Genomic DNA, 18,740 nt, shown 5'->3' with positions numbered 1-18,740 from the left:
TATCTTAGATAATCCACTTACTAGAAGTAGACAGGCTAAGAAAGCAAAAGAGGGTGAGACTGAAAGAGACAGAGAGAGAGAAAGATACGGATGCGGAAGGATAATAGGGTCTCCTGCGGAGAGAAGGGATTTGAAACGCGCAAATGGCGCTCTTTGCCGAAACCCGACAAAGCGTGAGCTCGCATCGACCGCTTGGAATAAACCATAGGAGAAGGAGTTCTTTTTTTTTTCCCTATCTTTCCTTCTTTCTTTCACCAACTCCGTTCTCGTCTTTTTTTTTTTCGTCTAAGAGACCCCTCTAGAAAATATCATCGATGCCCAAAAAGTCAGAAGAGAACGTTACGTGTGGGTCCGTGAGGGCCCATGAGAGGGGTTTTCTTTTTTAACAATGGCGTCGAAACGCCTCTAGCTCGATCCTACCCTTAAAGTCCTTTCAGCTGCACCGATTATAAACGAGCCAACGGTTTTCTTCGTGGCACGTAGCAGTATACCACGGGAAATCTCTTTACCGTTCTTAAAGCCTGCTTATTAATTCGCAGCGTGCTTTCTTTGTCCTCCATCGGTCTGCTCACGGACATCGGGGGGTAGGTGAGGGGCTAGGGGGAGGGCTAGAGAAATGGATCCTAGTAGAGAGAAAGAGCGTGACTCAGTTATACTCGGTTATACTCGGTTATTCTTACCTAGAGGATCACGAGTTCGGTTGATATCGAGATAGAGGGAGGAATATTCGTGATCGAAACGATTCCACGCCGATTGGACCCGCCGTGTTTTCATATCACGAACGTGCAAGATCGCCATAACCATGCCCCTCGTATCGAATCGGTCCGCTCCAAAAATCACGATGGGATATCTTGCGGCTAAAGAGAAATGGAAATCAGCTTTGACCGGACTTAGACTAGAAACTACTCATAAATAGTTATTTTAGTTAGCTCATTTGTATATCGGGCAAAAGAATAAAAAGATCATGGAATATTTTTCTCTTTCTATTGAATCTAGTATTATAATAATTTTTTAGGATTGTCGTTTCTTTCGAACGAACTATCGGTAATGTTCAATACCTGTTCTTATCCTGAATAAATCATTTTCATAATGTATTACTGTGTAGTATCTGTTGTTTGTGTTTCTTGATCATGAGTTAAGATATATTACAATATTACCATCAACATATAGATTATTTCTTTCAGAAATAAGGTAATGCACATGTTATCGTAATCCAAGGTTCAATCTAAATGCTCGTGAAATCAAAGCGAATGTTTTTACATTAACTTGAAAGTAAAGATAAAAACTTACTAGGGCAAAACGTGATTTCTATCGATCTAAGAATAAAACGTTTCCACTTGCAGTTAAATTCAAGTCTTGTCTCCATACGTAGTTTAAACGATAGAATCCAAGCTTAACTCTTTCTCTTTCATTCCTTCTTTTTTTTATCTTTTCTTTGTATTTTCCATTTACGATCGTAGCAGCATCAGTTCGTGATAGTCGTAGAAGGAAATCTTACGTTTCAAGTTAGTGTCCAAGAAAAGGATCGTTGTACACAGGGCAACGATTTTATCGACAAATGTGTAACGAGGGCAAAAGGAGATACCAAAGTTTTTCCCGAGGGAAATCCTTTTCTTTCTCTTTCCCTCTTACTCTTATTTTCTCATTTTGGTTCTGAGAGAGCTGAAGAGAGAGTCTAATGCTCCCCGAAGTGTGTCTAACATCACTCGGGGAAAAAAGAACTGGGCTGGCTTTGCAAAATCGAAGGGTCCACGAAGGGATTTCTGAAGCTCCGTGTACATTTGTTATACGAGTGTACGTATTACATACATGTGTGTGTGTATCGAAGGATGCATAGGTACTCGACGAATAGGCAGCATCTGCTTTTGAATAGATGAAGATCCATGAAAAGCATAGTCCGTGAATCGAGTCGATGTAGGATCGCTGGCCTATTATTAGAATTAAAGCGAGCGTAGGATCTTGTTCTGTCCTCGTTTAGTTCACTTTTTTGTATTCTTTTTCCTCCCTTCTCGTATACGTACGACCTTTGAAATCAGTCCACGAGACACGATGATGACGTACACCTTGATCCTTAAGGCTAAATTCGCTGATTGAAAAGCGCCGACGTAGAAAGTACCCTGAAGAATACATAATTTTTTGTATTCTTTTTATTGTTTCTTCAGAGGAAAAGAATTCAACCATGATGAGATCTTTACGATATTTTTATAAATATGTTATCCTATTGACAGTGTACCATTGTCTTATTTTGAGTATTTTTAAAGTTTTTGGAAAAATATCTGACAAGGAAGATTTTAAAGTTAGAACTTTTCGGAACGAGGTTTACAATCGCAAAGGTTAAGTCCCCGTTCAATTTTGCCGTAGTGTGATTTTGTTTGTATCGAATTGTTCTGTCAACGACGGCGAGAAACAAGTTGAAGCTCGTTTAAACTCGTGCGGTTGAACGCAGCTTGCGTCGAAATGACGTCGAAATTCTGAGTCCATTATCAAAGTCTGAACGAACTGAACCCGTATTCGATGGCGTGCGGCACAGTGTTACTCGAAAATTAACTGTGGCCTGCTTGGATGCGGTTTCACGGTAGGAATTTCTATGTAAACAGCCTTCGATCCGTCTCTCTACGAAGCTACAAGGAAAGAGGATGGAAGGGCGAGAGGGGTAAATGCGTTGTAGGGAACCTGACAGGGCTAGTTCTAGTTGCGTTTTGTTTGGTCGAATCGTTAGCGGAAATTAATATTATCGACTGGATAGAATGGAATGGTTATATCGATAGGTATACAATTATTTTCTTATTACAGTTAATGAACTTCTAACGAATAGACTGATTATTAAATTACATTTTTCTTTTTTTCCCCAACGTTGGACTTTCACAATCGTAATATCCTTTTTGCCCCAATAAAGATTATTTTCTTACAATTAGAAAGTTCCAATTATATTAGGTCATTAAGTATGAATTATTTGACTTCGAACTGAAAGTAATCGGTGTAATCAAACGTTTCATACTTAATGATCTAATATCAAAAGTTCTATCCCTTAATTATGAACAAATTAAAATAGTAATTAGTCTAATGTTGAAATTATAAAAATGGAAAAAAAGAAGAAGAAAAAGTAACGAGGTATTGTTAGTTGAAAATGAATGGTAGTCATTGAATCTTTTGGTCATAAGTAAGAAAGAATGAAAGATATATCAAATAGCAAAACACCGATAGAAGTTCGTTTCTCTAACGATGATGGATGTTCCTGTTTATCGCTGTCCACGGAATGACCATTATATGGAAGATGAATTATTTTACGGAAATAGGAATGTTCCTTTATTATTGACGAAGTATTTTCCGCCTTTTAGAGTTTAGATTTAAGCCGACGTTTACTTTGTTTCATTCTTATTTTACATCGTAAAGAGAAAATTATGCTTATCTTTGTTTTTATCTCATATTAACTCTCTCTTTCTCCTCCGTCTGTCTCTCATTCAACGAACCGTGCAATTGCTTCACTGTTACATGCCACCAGCCTAGAGATTATTGGCACTTTGATTAGTTCGAAACAACGTTACTCGGCCGCAATTTTAATAAGCTATCGGGTACACCAATTATCCGGCGTATCGAGCTTGAAGTTATGAACGTTGGATGTTGGACGCTTGACAAAATCGTCGACGGAAATGAACGATATTAATACAATACCGCTAACAGAAAGCATATGAATTGATACTGGCTAGCCAGCACTCGACGAACCGTTCACGACATTTTCCACCCTTCCTTCTCTTCATCCCCCGTTCATTCCCCTGTATCCCCTAAAGTCCCTCTATTTCAGCTTTTCGAAGGAGGGAGATGAATGTACCACCAGCAACAGCAGCAGCAGTAGCAGGGTCATTTCAACGAGCTCGATTTCGAGTTCACAGTACTTTCTTCTTTCTTCTAACCCCGCGTGCGCGCGCGCACACATCCCAGCAGCTGTCCCATTTAATAGAGCAATAAAGAAACGAGTGTAACTTTGATTTATGCCACAGACATTATTTAACAGTACCCAACTTTATGTCATATCGTGAGCGTATGCTGCCTATAATTTCGAACCTTCGATGTCCTTCCTTTCTTTCCTTTTTTTTATCTCTCGTCCGTTAAATGACAATACTTCCTCCCATTTCGATTCCTCTTCCTTTACTTTTTTTTATTGTTTACCCTTCTTTTTTCTCTCGCTCGTTTTTTCTTCTCTTTTCTTTTTTCTCTTTAGGTTTGAACGGTGATCTTTCATGAAACGAATGAACCATTTGGGTGCGGTTCGACTAACGCGCTACCGTACAAAAACGATCCCTAACGAAATCGTCGATCATAAATATAAGAATATTATAAGTTAGGTGTATAGGAATACTATCCTATGTTCATACTTTATTCAATATATTTATGACCATGGAATATATTCTAAAACTGGATAACTTCATAGAAGAGGGTAAACGTTTCTCTGAATATTTCTGATTTTCTTACCGTTCTGTAAAGAGTCAGCTCGATGGGATAAAAATCTGTTTGTGTTGGAGAACGTTTAAAGGGAAAACTCCTTTAGTGGATTTGGTGTTTCTATAAATATGTGACGAGCAGGTTCGCTCGACGTTTTGGGAAAAGAAGTTTGGTCTGTTAATGATCCACTTGACGGCTCCTTCAGGTTTCTCGATCGTAAAGCTGTTTCGTTCTAGAAATAACATTTCTGAGAAAGCAAACATAATGTCATCATTGTTTAAATAAACCATCCTTTAACCACGTTCACTGCCGGATATTCCATTGATAATAATACACGCATGACTGTTCTATCAAACCGTTTTTTTGTTGTTGTTACCAATGGTAGTGCAAACGCATTAATTCCATTCATTTCATTCAAATCGGCGCCGTCCGGTGGAAAAAATTACAAGTAATAGAGTCACTCGACGTCGAGACATACAAAATATGGTCGCGTCATGAACGCGTTAAAACAACTTATGGTTTAACATCTATATAGAAAATAAAATGACGTTACTTCGATAACGAGAAGGAAGTCTTTTAACAGACATATAAAATCCGTCAATAAAATAAGTAACCATAGTTTATACCTATAAATATATCGCTAAGGTATAAGGTAATAATTAAAGTAGCTAAAAAATGATTACAAGAAGCTTAACGAGCTTTTAATCGATACTCTCGATCTATTTATCACTACTCGTTTAGCATTCTTGTATCGGTTCTTGAACGTCCTAAACGGAGAGAACTTTCCCTATACAGGTTGTTCTCTTCCTTCATCCGGTCTCTCTCTCTCTTTCTCTCTCTTTCTTTCTCTCTCTTTCTTTCTCTCGGCTCGTTTACACGCTGGCGCCACTCTTGGAGAGATCGCTCGAGACACGACCTACTCGTGGAAGCGCACTTGTACGTGCCTGTCTGTATGTTTGTGTGTCTTGCCAAGTGCCTCGAACTACTCGGTCAAGTGTACGTCGATGAGAGAAAGAGATAAACTCGAGAGAAGGACGAGAGGCACAAGGAACAAATCGATCACCAACACGCTATCAAGGTGTACTTGGAACAGTAACACACACGCGCATACACCGAAAGAATCATTTCAAATCATTAATCACGAAAGAGTAATATATATATATTTTTTTTGACCACAACCATAAGTCAAAATGTTGATAATCCTTAATTAGTCCTGAGAAATGAATCGACTTTGGAGTATCGTTCCTTTATTTGACATTATGTCATCGGGAAATATTCTTGTTTGATGATAGTTCGCGCGATTATTGCGCCATTTGAATTCGTAATGGTCTAGTAATTCGACGGTTTCGCTTGCTCAGCTGCGATCGATCGCAAACGGGGATGGGAGACCGAGTTTGGGGATTGGGAGAGTGGGGAAAATGCTCGCCGAAAACATCATCCCTCTTTCGAGTATCTTTGTTCAAACCGAATGCAGCAAATAAAAGTTTTCGGAGCATTAATCGCTGCCTTTCTAGTCTTCGTTCTTTTAACTACTTGTTTTCCGAGCCATCGATCTTTCTTACCTGAACTCGTTGGAGCGTATCGTTGTTGGACAAATTTACAAGATAAGAGGGTAGAAAAAGAAAAAAATATGCCTTCTGTCTTCCTATCATTGAAAAGAGGGAGCGAGCCGTGCATGGGCAAAATGCAAAGTGCACTTTTACAAGAGGGTCGATCATCCCTTATTATTTGCTTGCGCATTATGAGCTTTCATATAAAAAGAGTCTGAGGGTTTAGGTATTGGAGAGAAGGTAGACGTTAGTTAGGGGAGACCAGAGCCCAATGATGATGGTTAATTAAACATACATTGTGTGCGAACGAATTTAATTAGCCTTATGCGTAATCTTTCTCTACTCGTATAGGTTTCAAATGGAAATTCGAGTAGAACGAGAGACTCTTCTGGACTTCATATAAACTGGTCTCCTTTGGTTATACGGTAACATTATATTTGTTTCATTAAACAATTGTTTTCAATGTTATTAAAAGCGTAGACCGTATAATATAAACCTCGCGAAACGTTTTACTGTACGTTCTCTGTAATATAACGTTTCATTGAATTATTAATTAAAAATAAAAAACGAGAAAAGAATTTTCAATGAGGAAAAATATTACCTCGTTCTAGAAAACGAGCAAATTTTTCTCATTTTCGATTTGCACAAGACGTCTATTTGATTTAACGATAAAGCTTCCTTTTTATAATTGACAGGATTATTAAACGCGGTAATTTTGTTGGATATTAAAAACGCGATCGTTATAATTATTTAACTTTTCCTATCGTTTGCTTTTTACATAATACAATAATCGAAAATCTGAACACGTATCAGCCACGCTTCCTGAGTCCGCTGTTCGTTCGCACCAATGCATTTCCATTCCCAATGACACGTGCCAGCCTGCTTGAGTTTATTCCAATCGAACGCATTAAATTGCGATACAAATGGCGAAATAACATTGGGGAAAGGTGAATTTCGTTCAAATCCACTGGAATTCCGATCGTCAGGTCGACATTATGTCACGTCGACGCTTTAATGTCGATTTAAACGAATTCGATTTTCGCATTCGCGTCACGTATCGGCCACGCTTCCTGACGAAAAGAATAAACGACGAAAACAATGGTGGTGGAAAAAGTAAGATTGCTACAATTCTTTATTATTACTTTTTTATTTTTTATTATTCTTATTCTTCTTCTTCTATCACTATAATGCCATGACGCGTACGCGCACGCCGTATAGAAAGCACGTGCCGACCGTTATGACTTCCTTCGCAGCCAAATTTAATTTACAACGCTCGCCCGCGGTGCTCAATTTTCGTCTCCTTCCCCTTTTTACTTCTCTCCTCTCCTTCCTTCCAATTTTTCTTTTCTTCTTCTTTCCCGTAGTTGTCGTTTGCGGGAACGACTTCCTTTACTCTTTTTATTTTTTTTTCCTTTTTTCTTTTTTTCGTACGTCGCCTAAGTGCCCCACTCTTGAGAATTTTTTTTGTTCTGACCCTTTGCCGAGTAGATTGCCTTTATGATCACGTCATAAATCTGCATCAGTATTAAGAATCTTTTACCCGTTGTGACGTTGACGAGTTCGAACTTATCGATTATGTGGAATAAATCTGTACATCGTAATGAAATGATTAGTGGGACAACCTTTAAAATATTACAATACACCAGAAATTACTTTGGCAGTTTGATCGGTGTGATATTTAAATGTGAACGACCGATCGCAAGATATTCATCAGTTGAGTTCGGCAAGGGGTTGGTTCAGACGATCGCTTGCGTGCGTCTGGGGGCCAAGTTAGACTGTAGACGAAGCCCACGGAATCGTTCGAGCGTGCCCTCGACCGGTTCCGTGTGCCCAGGATCGATTTCCAATAATCGGAAAGCGAGCACTGCTATCGAGGATTACTCGTGATCACTAACAGGAAAGAAGTTAGGTAAAGGAGCTAGACAACCACACTGATACGTCAATTAGTTTCTGTTTTTAATTAAGGCCGGGTACGTCAATTTGTTCTGAAACTAATTTTGTTTTTGTCAAAGGTAAATGTAAAAAATTGATCAAAGTCAATGATAAGATACGAGTGTAAAAATAAAAGAAAAAAAGAAAAATACGATATCATCCCCCCTCCCCGACTATCCTATATCATAGTCTGTGTCTGGTTGGATCATTTTCGCAAATATAAAACATTACAAGCTCTTGTTGTGTTTGATATTCAACGGAACAACGTGGTAGGAAGAAACGTCAACAAAGTAGTCGCAGTTTCATGTCACGAACGGCATGAGCCAAACGTTTATTTATCTATGCTTGTGCAAGCACGTTTTCCCGGCCAAGTCGAAACGACTTCATTCAACCAAGCTCTTTCTAGGATAGTGTATCGTGCCCATATGTTTCGTGCACATAATGGAAATGGCCTTTCGCGTTTCTCTTCTTTTCAGCTTTATCTCGTTTTAACTCACGTTAACCATTACAGTTTAAATAATGATCCTTCGAGGAAATAGAATTATACGATTTTTCTTATTTCAAAGTTTGATCCTATTAACAGTAAATATGTATAATATAAATTTCATTTGCATAGGTTTATATATTCATCATTACAATTAATGATGACGTCAATCAAGTCATTATTCGTTTAATACAAACAAATGAATACCGGGAATAAGATTTTATTTCAGCGAGAAGAAGGTTTTAGCCGTGTGATGCGACAAATGCTGATAGCATGTTCAAATCACATTTTATTTTTCTCTTCTCTCTTACAGTACCCCCATCCACTTTTGCGAACAGATCCAACGATACAAGCGTGCCCTTAACGACGTGCCGTGGATCGATTTCCAATAATCAGAAACCGAACACCGCCAACGAGTTGCTCCGCAATCAGAAAAATGTCGACAAAGAAAGAACAGAAAAAGAAACAAAAAAAGAAAAAAAAAGAAATAAAAGAAAAACGAGGAAAAATAAAAAAAGAAAGAAAAAAATGCGAACCATATGAAAGTCGGCTGTTCGGAAGATCCGCCATATTTATTCTTGCTTGCGACGCAAAAGAAATCCTCCGAGCTGGATTCGAAAATTTACGGACTACTGAGCCACGTCATATTTATTCAGAAAATTCAAAAGTTTTCAGTACACTCCGAGGCTTTTTAATGAAAAGTCATTCTAGACCGTTTGTTAGCGAACAGAAAATATTTTCATAAATGATACGCGGGAAGAGAATATAACGTATAGAGACTTGGCCTTTTTATTTTTACAACTAAATATACAGTTCACCCATCTATATATATATATATATATACCTATCTATCTAACTATCTATCTATCTTTTAAATCATTTCGATAGAAGGAACGAATGAAAGAAAGAAAAAGAAAATCAATGTTCAGAACTTTATCGTAATTATCTTAGAAGGAAGAAAACGAGTGTTACTTTCCTATTTGAAATCGGAAGGATTTCAAAGAGAAAGAGAGAGAGAGAGAGAGAGAGATGGATCGTGGTGTTAGAGTTTTCGTTCTATGCCGTCCATTAATAAACGTAGATTAAAGAGAGGCTAATGCTTCTGACTTTTCGAACGGTAACGTTATCGCGAAGTATGAAACAGCGTCGACATTAAAGAGCGGCTTGTTCGTAATTTATCGTTTTATTGCTTTTTATTTACATCGATCGACCGGCACATTTATCAGTCTAAAATGTACTTAAAAAGGTTCGCAGAAAGCGATAGAGAGAGAGAGAGAGAGAGAAAGAAATGGCAGAGAGATTTTACTGACCAGTACGGATGGCTTTACGAGTGGAGTGTGTTATTTACGATCGGATTGATTCAGCTAAGCGCCAATGTGTGTACTATACTCGCATATTCTTTCTCTCTTTCCCTCTCTCTCTCTCTCTCTCTCTCTTTTTCCCTTTTACGCGAGCGCGCACTTTCTCGAGATGTATTCTTCCGCATTTGAATCACGAATCTCGTTGCACCGTCGTTTGGTTCTACGACGATTCGAGGAGTGCCACCTCGTGCGGCTTATAAAATTGTCCAATGCAGAAGAAGAAGAAGAAAAAAAAAAAAGAAACGAAAGAAAGTAAAAAAAAAGGGACAGAGACTCGAACGACTTTACTTATAATTCCGTTACCGATACGATTCCTCAACCGGCTGATCGTTTATTCTTTCATGCGTGAAAAATCTATTACTCGGATACGTCGGTTTATTTAAACATTAACAAGTATCTATTAATTCGTTTGAATAAAATTACAATATTATATCAGCAGTTCTAATAAAGTATTTAATTAAGAAAATGTATCGAAGCGTAAATAAGTTGAATCATTGATATGGATTATTCTTACTTTTTATGTGCATAAATTTTATTTATGAAATGTGATAGACTTCGAAAGATCCTTCTCCAATTTCTTCTAAGCAAATCGAATTTACCCAAGACGATATCGAAAAGATTTCGAAAACGAGGCGGAATAATCGAGACGACGTGTGTTCCCAGCATACATGTCTGTGTAAGTGTGTGCATGTGTACGTGTATGTGCAAATGCGGCTGAAATCTGATTCTTCAGTATAATACGATGCGTTCGATGCGCTCATTGACTTCAAAAGGGTCATCGATGTTTCAAGACTCGTCTTGTTTGAGAATAAGACACCTCACCACAAAGCGTTTCCTGTTTTCTATACTTTTTTCTGTTTTATTTGTTTAATTAATCTCCACATAATTCTGTAGCTTAGACGCACGGGATTATCGCGTGTAATTAATTTGATTGCATCTATATACTCGTCGAGTTATAGATTTTTTTCTTTTACGGTGTACCATAAATAGTATCGTTCTAAGAAGAGACTCGGTAAATTTTCATAAAAATTTAACGTCACGTGTAAAGATACGTATTAATTCGAAGTTCCGAGTGATATAAATCGATTAATAATGATGGAAACAAACGCACGTATACGTATTATATATAAATATATAGGTATATAAAGTTCGGGGAAAGAAGTTTCCTTAGGTTAGTCGTTGCAACGGCATCGTAAAACATTGCGAACATGGCCGTTCGTCGTGGCTTTATGAGACTTTTTGATTAACACGACTGGAAGAACGATACGGGCATAGAACCGTCCAGTAAATTCCTTTGGCATTTCCCAGACGTGACCCATGCTTCTTCTTTTCTATTTCTTTTCTTCTTCTTCTTCTTCTTCTTCTTCTTCTTCGTTATCCCCCTTTCGTCTCATCCCTTAGTTTTTCTTCTGTCTTTCTTCGATACAATGACACCGTTGGGTTATTAGTTCCAACGCTTTCATGATTAATGCCTCGTGGACTTTGGGAAATTGGCCTTAGTTGACGAAAATGTGAACGGATAAATGCTTGTCACGTGCGAAAACCTTCCTAGTGGAAGGTGGTTGGTCGCCTTGACTTTTAATAGCTCCCTGAAAATCCCTTTTTAAAAAGAACGAAATAAGAAAGGAAAGTCAACGGGGTGGGGTAGGGTGGGGGGTGGGGATATGAACGTTAAGAAAAATTCGATATCCTGTTGGTATCTTTGTTTTCATTGGATTATTTTCTTTTGCTCGTTAGTATTCTTCGCGAGATTACGAGATAAATCGTTTGGTTGATTTTTCGAATGTTATTATTACGCATGAAGATGATGATTCTTCGAACCATGATTGATCATCTGATTCATTTCTTAAATAAGATTGTGTGAACTCCAAGAAAGTTGTTGATCTTTAAGATCGATGGTTAAAAAGCATGACTCAACTGATTCGCCGAGTTGACGCGAGAAAGTAACGATAAGTCGAGAGATGTCTGAATTATTGATTTCCAGGATATCGAGCGTCAAGGTGGTAGCATTTCAGGTGATTAAATATTGGTTCGTTGAACTTGACGTTGATTGTGCCGGAGAAATAGAAAAATGATACTCTAATCATTACGTACGGACAGATCTCCGATTGCAGTGAATAAAAATCGTTAGGACAATTTGATTCTATTGACGCGTTTCCCGGAAAACAATTATTCATTTTTAAAATTGAAATTAGTCGATTCATTAACAAGTGACTTTTGGAAAATTGTTTTATTGTTCATTAACATCAGATTGTATTAAAAGTATTCTTTTTTTTCTTTACTGTTACGTTTCTTGTTGTTTCTTCTAATTGTTCCTGTTACGGTTCTTGTTGTTTCTTTCAATTGTTCAATCTGTTCGTTTACCGAGAATCCAATAAAAAAAAAAAAGAAATCATCATCCACAGCATCGAAACAAATATGGTAGAAAAGTTAGAGAAAAGTTCAATCATTTCTGGTTTGTTTGGAGGTACTTTAACTTCTGAGGGCGTGACCGAACCAATGCCTCATGGGTGCAGTCTCGAAGCACACGTACGGCAGGTCGATATCCAAGAACCGATATCGATCCCGTCTGTGGATAAGTCGCCGAGGTGCGAGAGAACTCACATTCACCTTCGACGACTTCCAAGTCGAATTAACCGAGTCCCATGGGATTATCGATCAAACAATAAAACGCTTTGCCATGATTTTCCTTAACGATTCTATTCCCCTTTCCTCGAAGTTTAATAATACATTTAAAATGATATAATATACATACCTATACATGAGAAGTATATCATTTATGAAAATATTTCATGTATATTATTTATTATGAAATAAAATTCCATCGTAACTATGTATAGAATATATGGATTATTCAATTTTCCGATAAATTCAATACGGATTTCTTTTTTTTGCTTCTTCTTTTTTATTAATAAAAATATCGTTTGTATAGAAGCGATAGGGAATTTTTGATCTTTTCGTTTTATAAATTCAATCGAATCGCGTTCTCTTTCTCACGTTATCGTTCGTACGTTGAGAAATACGTTTATCTATACGCGTACAACGAGAAAGAGAAAAAGAAAAATAAAGAGAGAGAGAGAGAGAGAGAACGCGAGAGTTGGCTTGGAGAGGCAAGTCGTATCAAGGGAATTTCTGTACGATGCTTGAGGCAGGCAGCCTCAACGAACAAACATCGAAAATTCGATTTGTCGATTCGCACGCTCGCAAAATCGAGTACAGTCGACTTTCGAAGCGGGAACTCGACGTAGGGACAGGGAACCTCGCGGGAAAATTCCTTTATCGCGAGACATCTACAGTTCCAGTTATCACCCAACTTCGATTAATAACTTCTTCCAGTTTTTCCCTTTTTGTTTTGTAAAGAATAGATATCCGCAAATGGTTTCTTTCAAAAAGATTTAATTGAAATAGATTTACTTTACAATCGTTATTCTAGGAGGGGAGGTAGTAGGGTTGACATAACAAGCACGAAAATAAATAATTTGCTAATATCAATATATTAAATAATAAAACAAACAAAATTATCTATCCCAAACCGAAATCTTGATTATGACAAAAACTCGATACTCGAAGCACATTTATTTTATATATATATAAATAATATATATATATATATATCGAATAAAAAAAATCATCCTAAATCGAAAGCTTTGATTTTGAAAAGAAACCCTATACTCGATGCAACCGATACGCAAACACATTTGCAAATGAACATTTAAACCGCCATCTAGTGAAATCCTCTTTATATCTGGCGCAATATATCACAATCATTCGAAAGAAGAAAACTCCATTTCATTTTCTCTTTCCTCCCAGAAATCGCTAGATTCTGAGTAAAAGTAGGAGGGTGCTGGATGGGAAGACGGTAAATTTTTACGTTCGCGGTATAAAGCACGTAGGTTGGTTGGTTGGTTGGTTGGTTGGTAAAAAGATGAGGGGTAAGAAGGACGGGGTAGATGAAGGGAGAGAAAAAAAAGAAAAGTAAAAGAGAAAAAGGAAGAAAGAAAAAAAAAAGATGGAGGAAGAGAAGGAAGGGTGTGGTGGAAAAGAAAAAGCAGAAGCCTTTTCCCGAAAGCAGAGTTATAGTGATAACGCAACGAGGAAGCCAAGTTTATTTTCATTCCTACCTTCATCGTGCCTCCTTCTTCTCGTTTCGTCTCCCGTTTTCAACTATGGACGCTTCAACCTGTAGCTCCCCCCATTCTGTTTGCGATTTATATTTCGTTGCACGCTCCGAGGACGACGAACGCCTCCCGAACAAACTCCTATTTTTCGATTTCGTCCGCATCGAAGGTACATTATAACAGGGATTCTCCTTTTTTTTCTTTTTCTTTTACTTTTTTTTTTACTTCTTTTATTTATTTCTTCTTTTTCTTTTTCTTTTTTTCCTTTTTCTCTGGCCTCTACACTACTCTCTGGTTCAACTTGCTAATAGAAACTCGCGATTTAATCTCGAAAACTTCTCTCCGAATATAAGTTGAATTAATAAAATTAAACTCGTCTAGTTTATAGATACTACCGGTAAGATCTGAAAATATTTACCGTTTTATTCGAAAAAGTAATCTTTCATATTTTGAAATGAAACTTTTTAGGAAACGGTAAAGATGAATAATTACGAAACTTATCTAACTTAAGTCAAATTTATGATTAATAAATGGAAGGTATATATTTTTGGTTGAATTTAATTAAATGCTGACCAATCGAATGATATTATTTATTTTATTGCATGTTATCAGATATATTTAGTCCCAATTATTTAAATCATATTATTTGTATCAACATATCCCAGCTCTTGTTAAGATAAATTCTTTTTCTTCCTCTCTTTCTCTCTCTGTTATCGTAGGCGTCTTCTTCTACGGAACGAGAACCGAGTGTCGGCAATGTTAGAAGGACCATTATTCCCATCTGTCGGCATAACGAGGCGTAATTGAAATCTCTCGCATGGACACGAAGGCGCGAGCGGGCCCCGTTTCTCACGTTGGGGCCACTCACAATTGGCCTTAATGTTGCCTCTGTCCGGTGCGTAGCACGATTTTCTTTATCTCTATTTCTCTGATGGAGACTCTCTTACCAGTCTCTTGAAGAAGATCCTCACGAGAGAGAGAGAAAGATGTTCCTTAAGTGGGGAAAAAGACGAAGACAAAATAAAAAAAAAATAAAAAACAGAAAAAAGAATTAAGAAAGTTTAGCTTTTCCCTCGTATACCGAAAATTCGCTCATTCACCAATGGAAATAAAAAAGAAAAAGATACCTATCTTTATAGATAGATAAAGAGTGCAAGAGAGAGAAATGGATAACACGCGAGTGCGTGTGTGTATGTGTGTGTGAGAGAGAGAGAGTAAACCAGTACATAGGTTGAATTCGTGATTGGCATATCGACGGCTAGCTCGTAGAGTCCACGTCGAGGCGACAATAATCTCGTTAAGAGCGCACACTATACGTATTCGGCTTACCCTAGGGAAATAAATGACCGCACTACGTGAGTCCAGAGAAGGATATCTCTCGTTCTCGTTCGTAGGCCAATCCGATTCCTACGAATTTCTCTTTCTCCTCGAACGCTCGACGTACCAACGTTTCGTTTACTCGTCACGTGAACTTTCGACCTTTCCTACTCACAATTTAATCACCCCCTTTTTTAGTTTTTTTTTTTTCTATCCTTTTCTTTTTATCCGTTCAAGCTTGTTGATCGTTTTTCTGTTTTTTTTTTTACTTTTCCGCTTTTCCTTCTTTTTTTTTTTTATTATTATTATTTCTTCATTTAGTTTTGTCCGGTACGTCTACCTGATGATTCCTATTTAGATGGAGATAAGACGAGAGAAGAACTTACCAAGTTCGTTCTTGACTTGTGAGTTTGGGATGTTGATGAAATCGTAACTGATGAAAATGTTAGTTCATCTTGAAGCAAACCTAATGAGTTTCGGTAGCTACCGAAGTTCAGTCAAAAATCAGTTAAATTGTACGATTGATTTGATGGCTTTTTTTTTATTAAATATTTATATAAACGAAATGAAGGAAATATATATCACGCTAAGAGTTTGCGAACGTAAGTTAATTCATATTACAATTGATCGAAATGTTTTATATCCTATTCATAATTGTTTAGAAGCTTACGACAATGTCTATTGTTTAAAATCGTACTATTAACCAGGATGAATATTGTTCGACACGAAAAGCATCTTTCAAGCAAAAATGCACGAATAATTAGTTGTTCATTTATTCGAATCTTTAGGATTTCTAAACAAAACCTATAGAATAATAATAATAATAAGTAAAAATAAGAGAGAAGAACTGGTCGGAATTGAACGTCGGGTGGTAAATGGAGACAAAGAGACCAAGTTGAATATTTTCGTGCTTGTAAAACGAATGTTCTAGATCTATTATTACACTTTACCACTCATTTTCATTTCATTTCTCTTCACTTTTCCTAACTAAAGCGTTTTCTTTGAACGAACCTATTCTCCAATCGGATGGGCCTTTTCCTCGTTCGTCTGGGAAAGCATAAAGTATGGAAATGACGTTTGACTTAATCCAACGTTAATCGTGTTCGGTTATATATGAGACTATAACTATCCATCGCTTTTATCATCTCTCGCGAAAATCATCCTTTTGATCGATTTAACGAACTCTCTCTTTCTCTCTCTCACACACTTCATCTTGTGGACCAATAAACCTCTTCCTTCATATATTTTACCTCTTTTCAAGCAAAAATTGACTATTTATAACGTCCTATCCTTTTAACTTTACCATCCAATCTTTATGATTCAATGCTTTTTTAATACTTTTAACTTAAAATGCTAGTACGAGATAGATAGAGTTTTAAGTTCGTTCATTGATAAAACGATGTCGCTAAATTATACTTACAGAGTGTTTCAAAAGTTGATAAAATATCAAAAGAAAAAAAAAAGAAACGTAAAAACGTTCGAATAAAATTTTTAATCGAGTTATATTATTTTTCAACAGATTCATTGAAAACAAGAATATCCTCTTCTAATTTTACGTGGAAGTATGACGACATTTGACAAATTTCTCGACTCCTCTAAAACTTTCGGAATCCCTCCTGTGTATATAGAGTGGAAAAGTGCATAGATCATTGGAGTTGAAAATATCTTTAGTATCTCAAGTTAATATATCTTGAAGAGTTACTACGTTACAGTTTGCTCAGCTCACGAACCGTTTTATAGAACATTGAGGTGCCTAAAGTGCGACAACTTGCACTTCGGTCCACACAAGCATCTTGATCCTGTGCCAGCAGAACAGATTGACGAAGGAAGAACATAACCACAGGTTAGGTAAATCGCTCGAGGAATGTTAACCAGATGTCGTAATTCGCATTTATCGGCACTGGATGTATATTAGTTCCGCGGTGTGGTGATACTCCAAAGGCCATTCCGCAGATGCTCGCTTCATCGTTCATTTTCTATATCTATAGGTAGTATGCACACAAACGGATACGTGCACGTACACATATAGACACACACAAATATACAAGTATGTATATACATACGTAGCACTCGTTTTAATTGTTTGCCATCGTCTCTCGCTAAATTGGGGTTTAGTACGAGCCAGTGATATATACCGATAATCCTCTACCACCAATACCACGGAATTTTCCTATGCCAGGGTTACAAATAAAAAAGCCTTTCGCGGCACGATTTTCTTTAACGACCGTTGCAACACGTACCTATATAAAAACAAAACAAAAAAAAATCAAAAAAAAGGGAGACCATTAAATAATAACTCATTTCTGTAATATCGGTATATCGGTATAAAAAAACATCGGTTCCATTCTAATTGTTAATATATTTTGTCCCTTCCCTGTTAAACAGGGAATTGAAATCACAATTGTTGTTTATGTAAACGTCCACTCCCTTATACTTAATCCCGAAAAAAGAAAAAACAAGACGAATCCATTGAAAAAAAGAAGAAGAAAATCGTGAAAATCCATGAAAGGGTTATCATGAAATGTGGGGTGTGCTTGAGCACGCGTGCTGCCGAGTTAATCCTACAGAGTACGAAACGGCCCTTTTCGTCGATTACGCTTCGCGCGCATTCCGCCATGGATCGTCGTCCACGGTGTCCATTGTTTTGTAATTAATACTCACGCGGGGGAAGAGGTGACGGGAGAGGCGGGGGTGGCGGGGGGAGTCGCGTTGACGGATCGTTTTAACGCACCGTCGAGCTTCCCGTTAAAATATAGATGTGTTTCGGGCGTGTCTCTGCACCCTTCACTCCTTCTCTCTTTCTATCCCTTAACCTACGTATCTCTATCTCTATTTCTCTTGTACATTCTCCCTTTGCCTTTCCTCCGTACGTTTTCTCTATTTCTCATTCTCTCTCTCTCTCTCTCTCTTACCTGTACGCTGACTCATCGATCAACACGGCTATTCTCTCGCTTATATACTTCTGCTTTATACACCTGCGTTAGCCGCATGACTTGATCGATGGTACGTAGGTGCAATCATCTTTCCTCGTCCCGCAACCGAATGTCAGTAGTATTCTTTTTGAAAAATCTACGAAATAAAATAAGCAGAAAAGTTATAAAAAAAAAAGACTAAACGAATTCTGTAACATCTGAGACTTATCAAAATTTTCGAAAATATAACTACAGTTATATATTACTGCTTTACTGTTCTAGTAAAAAAAGAAAAAAAAATTATCGCAAAATTGATTGATCAATTTTTTCTTCCTATAAATTATCACATTGATTTTTGGTAATTAATACTTTTCTTATATAAATATATATAGAGAGAGAGTATCAAGTCCAAGACCTTGCGCGATAGGAGCAACGTTATCCCTTACCCGTTAACAGGATTCTTGTTTTATCGTAGAAGCCCTGTGGCTGATTAGCCGGCAGAAGGAAGCAGGAGTAATTTCGAGCCCGTTGGCGCGGCTGAACTCGGCAGGGTAGAGATAGCTATGACAAGACGAGAGTTTACACGGTAGACGGGAGTAATTACATCCAAGTTTCGGTCCTAGATC

General features: G+C 37.4%; 1 protein-coding gene across 4 annotated transcripts in view; it reads left to right on the top strand.

Annotated features, from left to right (window-relative positions):
- The window catches only part of LOC122526058 (discoidin domain-containing receptor 2-like), an 81,276-nt gene that overhangs the window by 13,685 nt on the left and 48,851 nt on the right, over nucleotides 1-18,740 (top strand). For 2 of the 4 annotated variants that reach the window (XM_043649204.1, XM_043649203.1), the window contains exon 2: nucleotides 14,605-14,780. The exons of the other annotated variants lie outside the window; for them this stretch is intronic. The gene's annotated coding sequence lies outside the window, so the exon portion shown is untranslated. The remainder of the gene's footprint in view (nucleotides 1-14,604; nucleotides 14,781-18,740) is intronic. 4 annotated transcript variants of the gene reach the window in all.

The sequence above is a fragment of the Polistes fuscatus genome, unplaced genomic scaffold (assembly GCF_010416935.1).
Source record: "Polistes fuscatus isolate 324 unplaced genomic scaffold, CU_Pfus_HIC Scaffold10, whole genome shotgun sequence".
Classification (NCBI taxonomy): Eukaryota; Metazoa; Arthropoda; class Insecta; order Hymenoptera; family Vespidae; genus Polistes; species Polistes fuscatus.
The sequence above is the reverse complement of the archived record's forward strand: the minus strand, read 5'-3'. Positions and strand labels throughout refer to the sequence as shown.